At 44.8% G+C, this 13462-nt stretch overlaps 1 protein-coding gene across 5 annotated transcripts in view; it reads right to left on the bottom strand.

Moving 5' to 3' along the window:
* Positions 1 to 13074, bottom strand: part of LOC104923388 (RNA binding fox-1 homolog 3) — a 387959-nt gene extending 374885 nt beyond the window's left edge. Inside the window, exon 1 of one of the 5 annotated variants that reach the window (XM_019261510.2) lies at positions 12709 to 13074. The gene's annotated coding sequence lies outside the window, so the exon portion shown is untranslated. The remainder of the gene's footprint in view (positions 1 to 12708) is intronic. The other 4 variants (XM_027284895.1, XM_019261511.2, XM_019261515.2 and 1 more) reach the window with 4 other exon arrangements.
* Between the last annotated feature and the right edge of the window lie 388 nt (positions 13075 to 13462).

Genomic DNA, 13462 nt, shown 5'->3' with positions numbered 1-13462 from the left:
ACACAATCACAACGGACGGCCGCATCCCATTCCAATTGCATTTCCGCTCACAGGGGAGAGGGGTGGGGGGGGGGATCCCGTGGTGCATATTACTGTGGCTGAGGCAAATTTAGCTGAAATGGAAGGGGAGATGGAAAAAGGCTCACCTCTTACACTAATCTGGGCAAACAACACAGCGCCGGCTCCCGATGAACATCCCCGCCGAAAAAAAAAAAACGGTTTCCAGACGACAGAGCCGCCCTGCTCGTCTCTGACAGAAGACAGTGAATTAATTAAGATAATAAATTGCACATGTCATATTTGTAATCTTTTCTATCTTTACTTAATGAGATGGAACACGTGCGAGAGCAAAACTTGTTTCAGGTAAAGATGATACACCTTAAAAAAAAGAAAGAAAGAAATGCCCAACATTAAAAAAAACTGAGCGATCCCCGATGCTGACTGGTATTTAATATACGTCATGTATAGACTCATGCTCACCAAGTCCTGTGTGGATTCACAGACACACGTGAATGCAAATGAGGCCGAGAAGACGAAGGAAGACGAGAGCGAGAGACTCAGAAGTCTGCATATCTGATGCCAAAGCGCCCTGATTAGAATTTTGTCATGCCACAGTTTACAAATTAAAATGAATTAGATCTTCCATGCCCTGACCTCCATTAAAAACACTTCATTGTTGATGGGCCATGATAGCATCTGCTATTGATTGGAGGAGAATCAGTATGGCCAATCCTGTCTCTTCGCGAGGAGGTCATCTAAAGCAATTTAGGCATATTGAAAGATTGATCAGGGCGACGGAGCTGCCACTTGGGCCCACTCGAAGCAAGAAAGTCTGAGGTGTGACGCAACAACCGAATCCTGCAGCTCTGTGTGTGTGTGGTGGGGGTGGAATCTAAATGCTAATGGTTTCTTTAAGAGGCTGGCTGCCCTTTAACCACTACAGTCAGACGTGAAGGATGGATCTCAGTGTTTCGACAGCTCCGTCTTGTTTTGGCCCCTCCCCAGTCTCCTCAAGACGCCAAGACCCCATTTTCCGGATTCAACATTGAATTCAATGAGGAAAATGCACCAGCGGCAGTCGTACAAAACAGTTCTGTTTGGTGCGTTAGCACCTTTTGTGGTGGCAGACTGATGGTTAATTCTACCCTGACTCCTAGATCCAGCTTCTGCTTTCATTCATTTACTTATTTTTTCTCTTGAGCTTTAAAAAACGACTTCTACTTTGTGATATTTTTGTATTTACACTGAGAATGCGTTCTTTTAATATCCCTGAAATTTTTAAAAATGGGAATGTGAGTCTACCTTTTCTACCAAGAATTCATTCACAATTCATTCATTTGTTTTTTGGGTGGAGAGAAATTTGAGGTTTGTGCATGTTCTTTATTGGATTCAACAGACTTTTCTCTGACAGTGAAGCCCAATTACTTTAAAAACGTGCGACACAGCTAATTGCTGACCATTTAACACCAAGAAGCCAAAACACATCTTACGTCCTAAAAACGCTGTTGAGATTTACTGAAGGGACGTCTTCTCAAACCTGCTATAGCCAAGGGATAAAGAAGACGGTTTGTTAACTGCAGGAAATGTTCGAGCTTCATTTAACCAAACCGATGTCCAGATCTTTGGAGGATTATAATTTAACTTTAAATATCACCATCAATCACAAATGAGATGTGTCAGACGAAGGCGGCCCTCAAAGAATATGAAGCGAAATGGTATGGTTACCTGTGCAAATTTGGTCTTTGGAGCGTTGCAAAGGTTATGTGCCTTTTATTGAAACACGATTGAGGACATGCATGAGCAACAATAGAAATTGTTCAGGTACAATAGGTATGTAGATTCAGCTATTTTTTTTATTTCAAATTTGGTCCAATTTGAAAAAATATATACACAATGGTAAAGCATGTAATTTAAAAAGAAATGAATGGAATGAGTAGACTCCATCTGGAGATCATGTGCAGTTTCTTGCTGGATGCGTAAGGATTGTACAAGGACAATCGTATTTTCTGTTCACTTAGGCAGGTTCCAGCCTTTACTCACTACTACTACTACTTTAACAGAACCTGGTAGTCATTCAGTCAACTATTTAACCCTCTAAATCTGATACTCTATCAACAAACAGCAAACTATAACACATTTGTAGTTTGATTCAGCACTTTAAAAAAAAACATGTGACACTAAAACTTCCCCCCATAAGAAGAAACAACAGTACAACTTCATAAGAAGAGAAATGCACATGTCGATAAGTCACAGTGACCCGGTCGACTCTTCGGCGAACTCTCCCCCCAGAAAACAACCTCTGTCTGGGCAGTGAGAGCCGGGTAAGTCCCTCCGTTTACGGATAGTGATTATGTGATCAAATTTAGACAAACCCACAGGTATAACAAACATTTGGGAGAATTTATGTGGAAAAGTTGGCGTGACCCAGTCCTCTCTGCCGACTCTTTGGCGAACTCTCCCCCCAGAAAACAACCTCTGTCTAGGCAGTGTGAGCCGGGTAAGTCCCTCCGTTTACTGATAGTGATTATGTGATCAAATTTAGAGAAAGCCACAGTTATAACAAACATTTGGGAGAATTTTTGTGGAAAAGTTGGCGTGACCGAGTCCTCTCTGCCGACTCTTTGGCGAACTACCTCCTAGAAAACAACCTCTGTCTGGGCAGTAAGAGCCGGGTAAGTCCCTCCGTTTACTGATAGTGATTATGTGATCAAATTTAGAGAAAGCCATAGTTATAACAAATATTTGGGAGAATTTATGTGGAAAAGTTGGCCTGACCCAGTCCTCTCTGCCGACTCTTTGGCGAACTCTCCCCCCAGAAAACAACCTCTGTCTGGGCAGTGAGAACTGGGTAAGTCCCTCCGTTTACTGATAGTGATTATGTGACCAAATTTAAAGAAAGCCATAGTTATAACAAACATTTGGGAGAATTTATGTGGAAAAGTTGGCGTGACCCAGTCCTCTCTGCCGACTCTTTGGCGAACTACCCCCCATAAAATCTGATAAACCTACAATTTACACAAAACTAACGAGATTATCTCACATTTGTGAACTCGTTTAACCTCCATCTCAACCACCATTATACTTGCTGTCCGAGGTACCTGCTGGAAGTACATCAGAGGCACACACTGTGCTGTAATGTATCATATGTCTCAATCCACAACATTGTGTGCTTCACCATGGTAACAGAGATCAGAAGGCAAAGGTCACGCAAAGCGTTGGTAGAGGTGTCGCTCGCCAAGGGCAGGGTGGGGGCGGAAAAACCTCCACATGGGCCTCTTTCCATACACTGAGCACGCTCATCATCTTCCTGTCCTCCAGCAGCTCCCTGCAAGGTTAGTGAGAGTCAATAAGCCTTCCGCAAAGGTTAAGGAGACCTATACGAAAGATATTATGCAAACAGTGATCTCTCTGGATCCAGAAGAACCACAAATAGATTGGCACAACTGTCTTTGTTCATTTCCCATCTAAAAAGTGAATCACAGAAAGGTGCTCGGCTTTTATTTTTTTTGCTTCGTGACCAGCTTATGAATTCAATATGAGCCATCTATACGCCTCGACACCGAGTACTTTGAATACAAAAACTGAAAGACGGCATATCAGATGGCACGGACCGGCAGTCTCTTACAAAGAACAATCGTTATTTGTTAATCCCTCCTCGAGGAAATGTGGAGTTTTTTTCTTTGGATTTGAACATTCAGAGAGCTGATGGATTCCTTTATCATTAACCAGTGACATATTGATTAGTCTGGCTGGTACTGACAGTTCTGGCTTGAGAACTTACTTTGAAGAACGAGGAGATCGTGCCAACTTCTCGGACGTAAAGAACATTGGCTGCTGGGTTATTTGTACAAACAGAGAAGGAGGACAAATAGGACAGTGTCCTCCGCCTCTGAGATTTACGGTCCTGTAAATGTCAGAGGATTAATTAACACATTTTTAAGACTTCATGGCGAAGATGATGATGATTATAAAGACTGCTCGGGGGAAACCTCGAAAACCAGCAGGAGTCATTCGCAACAAACCCCCTCCGACTGACACAAACCCCATCAACCTTTCATCCCCTGATCTCGAGTTAAGCCACAAAAGAGAATCACAATCAATGCTCTCACTTCAAAACTCACTTAGCTTCAGGTATTCTGCCCGGGAAGAGAGCGAAAGTGGTTTAAATGAAGAAAGAAGGCAACAAAGTGGACGATTTCAACACCAAGACAATCTACAATGTCGTTTGATATCTTTCTTTCTGTGTTTCTGTCGGACGCCAGCTCTGATTGGCTTGCTTACTCTCAGTTTTTCGGAGGGGGGATTGTGGCTTAATTATCTTCTATCCGTCACAGGCTACTGTTCACTTAAGCTGACAGAAGAAGGCTTAAAGAAAGTGTCATAGATTCGAGCAAAGAAAAAAAGTTTCCGTCCACGTTGCTTGTATAGGATTCAAGTCCGAGACGTTCCCAACTTCGTTGGCTCGCGCCTGTTTGCAGCCCATATGTCTACGAGCTGTCAGCACTTCTCCGATTGTCTCATTTTAAGGTTTCTAAGTCCAAAAAGTTTCTTATATTTCTGAGGAAAAAGATATGAGAGTCAAAGTCAAAGAAAAGCAAACTTGCTAATCATCTTCCAATCCCCTTTAGATTTTATTTGGCGATCCCTCCGGTGCTTCGAGTTGGGAGCCACCATCCTGGAACACTCCACGTCCTTTTTAACCACGTATGAAAACCAAACATGCAAATGTCATTTTGCAGAAAATAGACGAATTATGTGTACAATTGGCTTTAACGACTTCAAACGTCGGCTGCACAGAGCAAAGCTCGGTAATTCTATGAAATCTCCGACAAGCAACGTGGAATACAAAGATCTCTCACGTTTTTTTCTGCACAGATTACACATGTACTTCAGCTGCCGAGACACTGGAGGTAATCCAGGGAAAACTTTGCAAGAAAAAAAAAAAGAATCTTTTCTTGGTCTCCATATCTCTGTGATGGAATTATGTGTACTGAAAATTAGAGTGCAAATTTGAATCAAAACCTCGAAGCGAGATCTGTGGGTTCTTGGCAGCGAAGGGGGGAACACAACAGGATTCTCGCACATATGCCATGCACATCCGCGAGAAGCTCAGCAGGCTGCCAACACCAAAGTGTTCATCACTCTCCACCCACTCCTTTTCATAATACAGATCAGAACAAAACAAAAAAACAACATAGTATCGGAGCGAGCCCGACCAGTCAGTGTCGAGGAGCAAAAGGCAGACGGTTCAAGGAGAATGAAATGCCCCCCATTGATTGGTCGCCCCATGCACAGTTCTCCAATCGATACCTCAGAGATAAGCAGCCGTCAGCTACTGATATTGGTGATATATAACCGCCGTGACTGCGCGTGTTGTCTTGGTCAAGACCGAGCTGAAGGGGGGGGCAACTCAGGCCAGTCCCAAGATCAAACTCATCAAAACCAGCAGCTGTTTAACCAAATCGCCCTTTGTCTTGTGTTAATTATCACCTACATAATGACCCTCCTCTTTTGATTGGGTGACATCCAACCCGCGCACCCCGGCTAATCATCAGCCGGGGCCCGGGTTAAAGCTTACGCGACGACGACATAGAGGATAAATTACCTGCAAAAAAAAAAAAGGAACCGCCGTTATCGCTCTGTTTGTTTTTCAAAAGACAATGAAATAAATAAATGAAAAGAAAAAAAAGGTTGAGAGAAAATGAAATGATGGCGTGGCGGTGTTTTGTGAAATTGTGCTGTCAAACGTTTCTCCTTTCTAATTTCCTGGAGCGCAGATGATGGAGCATGTGCGCTGACAGCTGAATCTGATAATAAAAAAATAAGAAGAAGAAGAAAAGACTTCTGTGTTTTTTTTTTCCACCTCGCGAGCATTTTTTAAGCGACATTTATAAATATAATAATAAAACAATTAGTCTGCACTAAATGACAAGTTGCAGATACCGTGTCCTCGCGTGCACCGTGCGTCTTTCTTCCACCGCTGGTCATTTATTAAAGTGTCAGCGCTGACAGGCTCGGACATAAATGCAACACTAACTCAGTCTAATGTTTATTTACCAGCACAGAAAGCTGCTGACGCTGTATGGAAGCTCATATTCTTATGATGTTTCCACTTTTTCTCGATAACTGTGGAAGTTTTCTGTTTGAAACAATCCTCCGTCTGTGTGTGTATGTGTGTCTACGTTTGATGGGACCGTCCCAGCACAACTGTCACTTCGCTCCCCTGTTACAGGTGCTCCACACAGGGGAGCTGGCAGCTCTGACGGACGCCTCCTCCTAGGGATTTATGGGAAATGACAGCTCCCGCTAAATAAAGCCGAAGTGGCCGGGTGGAAGGGGGAAGACAACGGAAGTTCCAAACCACGAGCGCGCGGGGCTGACACTAGCTGAAATTTATTTCCTCCTTCGCTCTCGCCTCGGCAATTTAGTTGGAAATGTGCTATTCATACTTTTGAGGCTCGCAGAGCGAGAGAGACTGAGAGAGACCCGCCCTTAATCTACTTCCTCTGTTTGGGGTAATGGTCTACAAGGTTTTTCTGCCAGCGAATAATCACATTTCTTACATGGCTGACTCTTGATGAATTATTTCACATTTCACTTACTTACCTTTTTAAAAGTTAATCTACATCAATAACGTTAAAGGAAATTTTCACAGCTACAAATGAACAGTTCCCCGTCCTCCCTCCCCCTCCCTCTTATTCAAACCCGAAAGGTGTGGAGCGTCTCGGCTGCTTTTTAAAAAGTCCATTTCAAACTTCATCATTTAAGCGTTCGACAGCATATCTGAATGCACACGGGCCGGCGCACGGCGTATTTAAATATGGACCATCTTTAATTGAGCAGAAACTGCTGTGGAGAACAGTGCTGAACTAATACTGGGGGCTGAAATATCATTACTGCTGATGGAAGCCGGGGCTCTCTGACTTTTATTGGCAGCTCCCGAGCTAAATGTGCGGTTCAATTCAGAGGCAGGCCATCGCTGCAGAGGCAAGTAATCGACTTTGGGACAAAATGGTGTGTGAAAATGACGTATAAACCCTTCCCTCCACCCTTTTTGCCTAAAGCCGCCAACGTGCCGCGGGCAGAAATCTATCAGTCAGGTGCACGCCAACATTGGCATTTTCACAAATGTGATTTAGCCGACGATGCTGCGGCGAGCCGAGCTGATGTGCCGGACCGGTGCGTCTGGTAAAAAAGAAAAAGAGAAGTACTATTTCAAGACGTTCAATCTGCTGCTGCTGCTGCAAATGTCTGCTTCAGTTTGTTCAGATGAAACAATGTTTTACATGTGAGACCCTGCAGTGTACCGCAGCATATTTAGGTCAAAGCAAGCTGAACCTTTGTGAGCGTTTGACTCATTCAAGTCATTTCTCTCCCCCCTCGCCGCCTGTAGAAAATCATTCCTTTTGTTTGGAGATAAACACGAGATTCACTGCTGTTCCACGCGACTGTGCATTGGAGTATTTTTGGCTCGGTGCTGCCAAAGTTTGGACACAGCCATTTATAATTCTCTCACAAGGAAAGCAGCTTGCTTCTTCTCTCCAAACAGACTCCATGGGATGCAGACGTGGTCCACGCCGTCATGTGCTCGTATTATTTTTAAGCGGACAAAACGGCCAGCGAAGCAAACATTAATCATCACAATAAGGCACAATTAAACAGCAATTATATTTTAGGGGCTTTAAGGAGCGTCTCTTGCAACTCTTACATCAAGCTCCGATTCGGAGAGGAGCAACAGTCACACCCACACACTTGTGCACACACAAACACACAAACACACTTGCAAAGCCACAGAGCAGATCAAGTGTGCCTGGAGAGCTCTACAGAGAGGCCGGTTTTCCTCATTAGACCGGCGTGTCTCCAAAAAAAAAAAAACTCTAATCACTGTCACAGACCTCGGCTGAAAAACGGATAATTAATGTTGGGCCCTGCCTCAATCGGCTTCCATGCTAAACAGCGCCGTGTGTACATATGTGTGGGTGTCTGTCGATGTAGGAGGCCTCGCAACCACCAACCAACAACGAAGACGGCGACGACGAGTGCCACCCCCCTCTGGGGACCACGGATGCTCAAACCGTCCACAACAAAGCTCTCAGAAGAACAATTGCACGCCGGATAATGAAGAAATTTACAGAACTGCAGCACAAAAGCCGTCTGCAGCTTCTCAGTCGGGGGTTCTCGCTTCGTCTCGCCCCCTTTTCTGTGCTCCGGGACTGCCCTTTTTATTTCCCCTTCACCCATTTATTAAACAGAATGGACTTCTTAATCGTGTGCTTTGCAGAGCAGATTTATTTATGTTCCTTCTCCTCCTCCTTTCCTAAAGGCAGTTATTAATATCATAAATATTTGATGATACTTTGCATGACCCTGCAGAGAATGACACAGAGAGGTAATGAAGGTTAACGCTCGGGGGATACGGGGCCTGATTAAATAGCGACCGAGCCCACCCAGGGCTGCCGTAAACTTCGTAATGAAGTGGACTAAATAAACACTTATTTGTTCGCAGCACTATTTAGGCAGCAGAACAACTTTAACAAGGTAATTTACACAAACACATTTTTCTACTCCCCCACCCCTCAAACCTGATATCCAACCATGTAGTACGACCTCCACCCTAAAACCATGGAGGTGAACGGGATTTCACAGGTGGCGCCCGTCAGCATTGAACAAGGATGTTTGAAAAAAGACAAAAAAATGTCCTGGTTAGTCTAGATAATCAACAAACATTACTCTTGATGGTTTTCAACAATCAACCACAACTGTTTTCATAAAAAACTGCAAAACATTAACTGGTTTCGGTGCCTCAAACGTGAATATTTTAGTTTTCTTTGACGGTAAATTGAATATTTTTGGGTTCTGGACATTTTAAGACGCAACCATGAGCTTGTAACCGTTATTAAAGACCAAATAATCGATTGACTTATCATAAAAATAACAGTACAGTAATGAATAATTAACACAATTGTTATTTGCAGCCCAATTCTTAATATTGTTACAGTAGAAAACCTCCTTCATTACACAGTATATAGCTCACATTCAACTGCCATACTGCCAATATACAGCAACTTAAATAAAACATAATCAAGATTTATTCATTTGTGGGGGGTATTTTTGCAACACCGCCATCGAGATACACGAGGTCTGGAAAACAATCAGTCGTGACAGTAATGGATCCCAGTTTACTTACTCCAAGCAGTCTGAGTCTTAGTAACAGAAGGATTTGTAGTCCCAGCCCACTAACGTGAAAGCTTTCCAGAGATCTGAATAAATATCTCAGAAAACTGCCTCGCTAGTTCAGTCTCGTAGTGAATTTATTCATATTTATTTACATTTTATATATATTTGTGGAGATAGTTGACCAATCGGATCAGAGATACTTGTTGTATAAATATAATATTGCAGTGATTTGAAAACCACAAACAAAAATCCATTTACCTCCATCCAGATCTGCACAGACAGACAGACAGACAGACAGACAGCACTGCAGGTAAATGAGAAAATGTGCCGTGAGCTGACCCTCCAAACACGACGCAAGTGTCGAGATAAAACCAGTGTTTTTGTTGATATGTATATCTTTGTGAACCTTGCAATCGGAGTCATGTGGTAGTCCTCCTGTATTTTGTCAGCAGCACTCTGGCCCCTGCAATTACCATCTTTTTCCTCACAAAGGTTTTGTCGAGGAGAGGCTATCCTTCCCAGGCTCACTCAACAAATCAATTCTGCTTTCTGGCTTTCCACCAACAACAAAAAAAACTACCTTCAATATTTGCTACACATGTCCTTCATCATTGAATTGTGCTATTCACGAGTTTTTGAATAGGCTGTGTATGCCATTGTCTCGGGGAAACAACCGGCGAGAGCAAACAACCTCACAAAGCGCCAATTACGGCGTCAACTTTTCCACTCTGCGTCTGAGTCAAGAGTGGAAAAACATATGATGGGATTGCAATTGTAATCAGCGGCGTTTAAATGGCAACTAGTTGGGCAAATTAGTCAATTCTTCGCTTGTTTATTCAAAAATGTGAAATGAACTGGCATCCAATAGCCCCAAAGTCAGGTGGAGAAATAAATGAAAACACCCAGGAGGAGCTCACACCGGCTCTTCCAGCAGACATAATTTAATAAGCAAACGCCTGAATATTTAAAAAGCTGCAGCATGCAACATTTATTGACTCTCCGGATGCGTCTTTCTTTATACATTCAGATGTGGCCGAATACCTCGACGAAATGATTTGAAGCCGACATGTATAATTTGACCTTGTCAGAAGCTCCAGCAGCCCTCCTCCACCCTCCTCCACCCTCCACACATACACATTTCCTAGTGCATGCTGTGTAATTGAGCCTTCAGGGAGAGAGAGTGGAGAGACTATCCGGCCCTCTCTCGCCTTGTACGGATCTCTATTGATGATCGGGACTGGTTACCAACCATCGAATCGATAAGAGCAGATACACGAGCAGATAGTCATAAATACGAGCTGACAGTAACTTATCGCAGCCTTTCACAGGCGCTTTAATAACTGCAGAGATCACAGACTTACATTAACGGCACCTCCGGGCTAAAAGAAAGATATACGTAATTAAATATGTTTCCCAGCATAAAAGGCTATTAACTTCCCTTGAATATATTCCCCGACAATGAAACACACGACATGGAGGAGATAAATTTAAATTGACGGTCAGTGACCGAGTCAGTAGCACACACACACACACACACACACACACACTTTTTCTGTATTTAAATTGCAGGAATTTTCCATGAAAGCCAGAGGCGGAGTCCGACAGAAAAAAAAAATGAAAGTTGCATTAATCGAGAGAGTTTAAATTACTTTTTGTGGTGTAGCTTTTTGTAATTTTCCCGTGCTGCAGATATCGCAGCTCTGATGTTGGTTACGGGCGATGGCGGCGTTGGTCAGCGGAGTCGCAGAAACTCGGACTAATCAGTCTTTTCCAACGATCCGTGCATGAGTGGGGAAAAGAAGATTTGTGGTGCAACCACACATGAGATAATTGTCTTGTTTACCTTGATTTAACATCGTGTGTGTGTGTTTGTGTGAAACCACAAGGGTTCAGTAAATTTGCCAAGGCCAGACCTGGAGGAGGAAGAAATGAAAGGAAGCTTTTCATTCACTTCTGCTGACACATCGGCGACCGGGGGCTTGTTTGGAGGGGAGGCCCTCGAGAAGCCGGCGATGTGTCACTTCACATTTCTAAGAGTCCAAAAAAAATCGATCGCTCATTTAGATTCAGCAAGGTGGAAAACATAAAGAATATCAGCGGAGGAGCGGCGTGAATTCAATTTGAACGTAAAACAGGCGAGCGTGCGATCCGCGTCGAAGCTCGCCATAAAAATGCAAATACCGTCGAGTTCCTCGCTCCCCTGCAGGAGTTTACACTCCGGCCAGAAATCTAATACACTGTGAGATGTTTAACATGTATATCTTTTCATTTTCTACATTTGCTCATCAGATTGTCAAAGCAGCACAATATCCTGGGCCTCATGAAATGTAATATAAACCCGGGGCCAGTGTGATGCAGCTGTGGCATTAGGGCCAATGGGAGCTCTTTAAAATGAGAGAGTGGCGGTAAACACCACGTCTACTTTCCTTTCAGCCTCCACCCCCCCAACACCGCCACCGCCGCCCCTCCTCAACCATCGCCGGCATTACTAGCGGAGCTGATGACAAGTGCCGAGCAGCCCTCTAGTGCCTTTAATACAAGCGAGAGCGTTCTCAGGGGGAAATGCAATCTGTGTCCTCTGCACAGATCCACTGTCTGCATGTGAGCCGCTATCATATTATACTCCCCACTCTCGAAATGGGAGAAGGAAATAGGAAATCGCCTCGGCCAGAGATGAACCGGGAACATAATCAAAAAATAGTGCGGCGCAAACGGTTGCAGATCAGCGCCCGGCGTGCAGACGTCCCCTGAGCTGAGCTGAGCTGAGCGCTAAACAATAAGCAGCAAGAGAGAGAGAGAGAAGAGGATTCTTGTGCCGTTGAGAAGAAAGTACATCACCACCAACACCTCCACCAACACCATCACCCCGCAGGCATCTATTGGCTTATAGCAGCTTATACGTTTAAGATGGGAGATAAGAACGGGGGGGACGCTCGTCTCATGTGGCGGTCCCGCGTGCCTGTACTGGCAATAAAAACAGCAGAAAGTGTCGCGGACAGAAAGAGACAACACGAGGCGCAGTGTGTGAAACGTTACTCAGTTGACCTTGCATATTGCCGGGGTGATTTGAACAAAGAAAACATGAAAAATCAAACGCACCCTGTTGACTTTCAGCGCAGAGAAGAAGAAAAGAAGAAGAAGAAGTGAAGCCGTTAAAGATTTAAAAGTGTGTGTGGAGGGATGTCACACACACACACACAGTAAAGTGTGACACTTTTGTTTTGGTTTGCAGCTGTGTGTGTGTGTGTGTGTGTGTGTGTGCAGCAACAGACATAAAGAAACACACTACAGAAAACACACACACACACACTTCTTTGACTGTTTGCCTGAAAGAGACAAAGACGCTTGAGCAACCCGACGGATGCTGAGTACGCTTTTGGATGTGTGTGTGTGTGTGTGTGTGAGTCAAGTCCATGTGTGTGTTTGAAGTAAATGTGCCGGACACGTGTGTGTGTGTGTGTGTGTGTGTGAGACGAGGTGTGTGTGACAGCGTTAAGCCTGAGTGAGAGGTGAAAGGACTGCTGTACTCACAGTTGTGCTCTTGTTTCCCTGTGGTCTGTCGGCGCGTCAGAGTTTCATCCTCTCAGCGTCTCTCCCTGGGCTGGGCTTCCTCTTCCTCTTCTGACCAAAAGGTGTGAGGAGGAGGAGGAGGTGGTGGAGGAGGAGGTGGAGGAGGAGGAGATGCACGGATTGAATGCAAAGGAATGAGAACCAGAGAGAGAGAAGAGCAGGAGGAGGAGGAGGAGGGAGTGAGAGAGAGAGAGAGAGAGAGGATGGAGGGAGGGCGAGCGACGGCCTGCGATTGGCCTGTCAGTCCGAGAGAGGGAGCGTCAGTCTCGGCGGTGTGTGTCAGGGCGGCGGGGCTGCCTGCACAACCCGAGCCGGTCTTAAAAATAAAAAACGCCACAAGAGCACCGGGCTCGCGGATTCCTACAACACACACACACACACACACACACACACACACACACACACACCATCAGAGAGAGAGAGGATGGAGGAGTGAGGAGGAGGGATGATAGAGTGAGGCAGACAGATTCAGAGGCCGGTGACAGCTTCAAGCTGAAGCTTCTCCTCGGCTCCTCATCAGTGACAGGTACTGAGGAACAAGAGACAGAGGCAGCCCCCACCTCCTCCACCACCTCCACCCATTCACACACCTCTACACACACACACAAATCACTCCTCCTGCACCACCTCCTCCACCTCCTCCTCCTCCCCATCTCAATTACCATGGCCACGGCAGATGTATTGGGCTTGTCAGCTCTCAAGTAAGGCTGTGGAG

This window comes from Larimichthys crocea, chromosome XII (assembly GCF_000972845.2).
Source record: "Larimichthys crocea isolate SSNF chromosome XII, L_crocea_2.0, whole genome shotgun sequence".
Classification (NCBI taxonomy): domain Eukaryota; kingdom Metazoa; phylum Chordata; class Actinopteri; family Sciaenidae; genus Larimichthys; species Larimichthys crocea.
The sequence above is the reverse complement of the archived record's forward strand: the minus strand, read 5'-3'. Positions and strand labels throughout refer to the sequence as shown.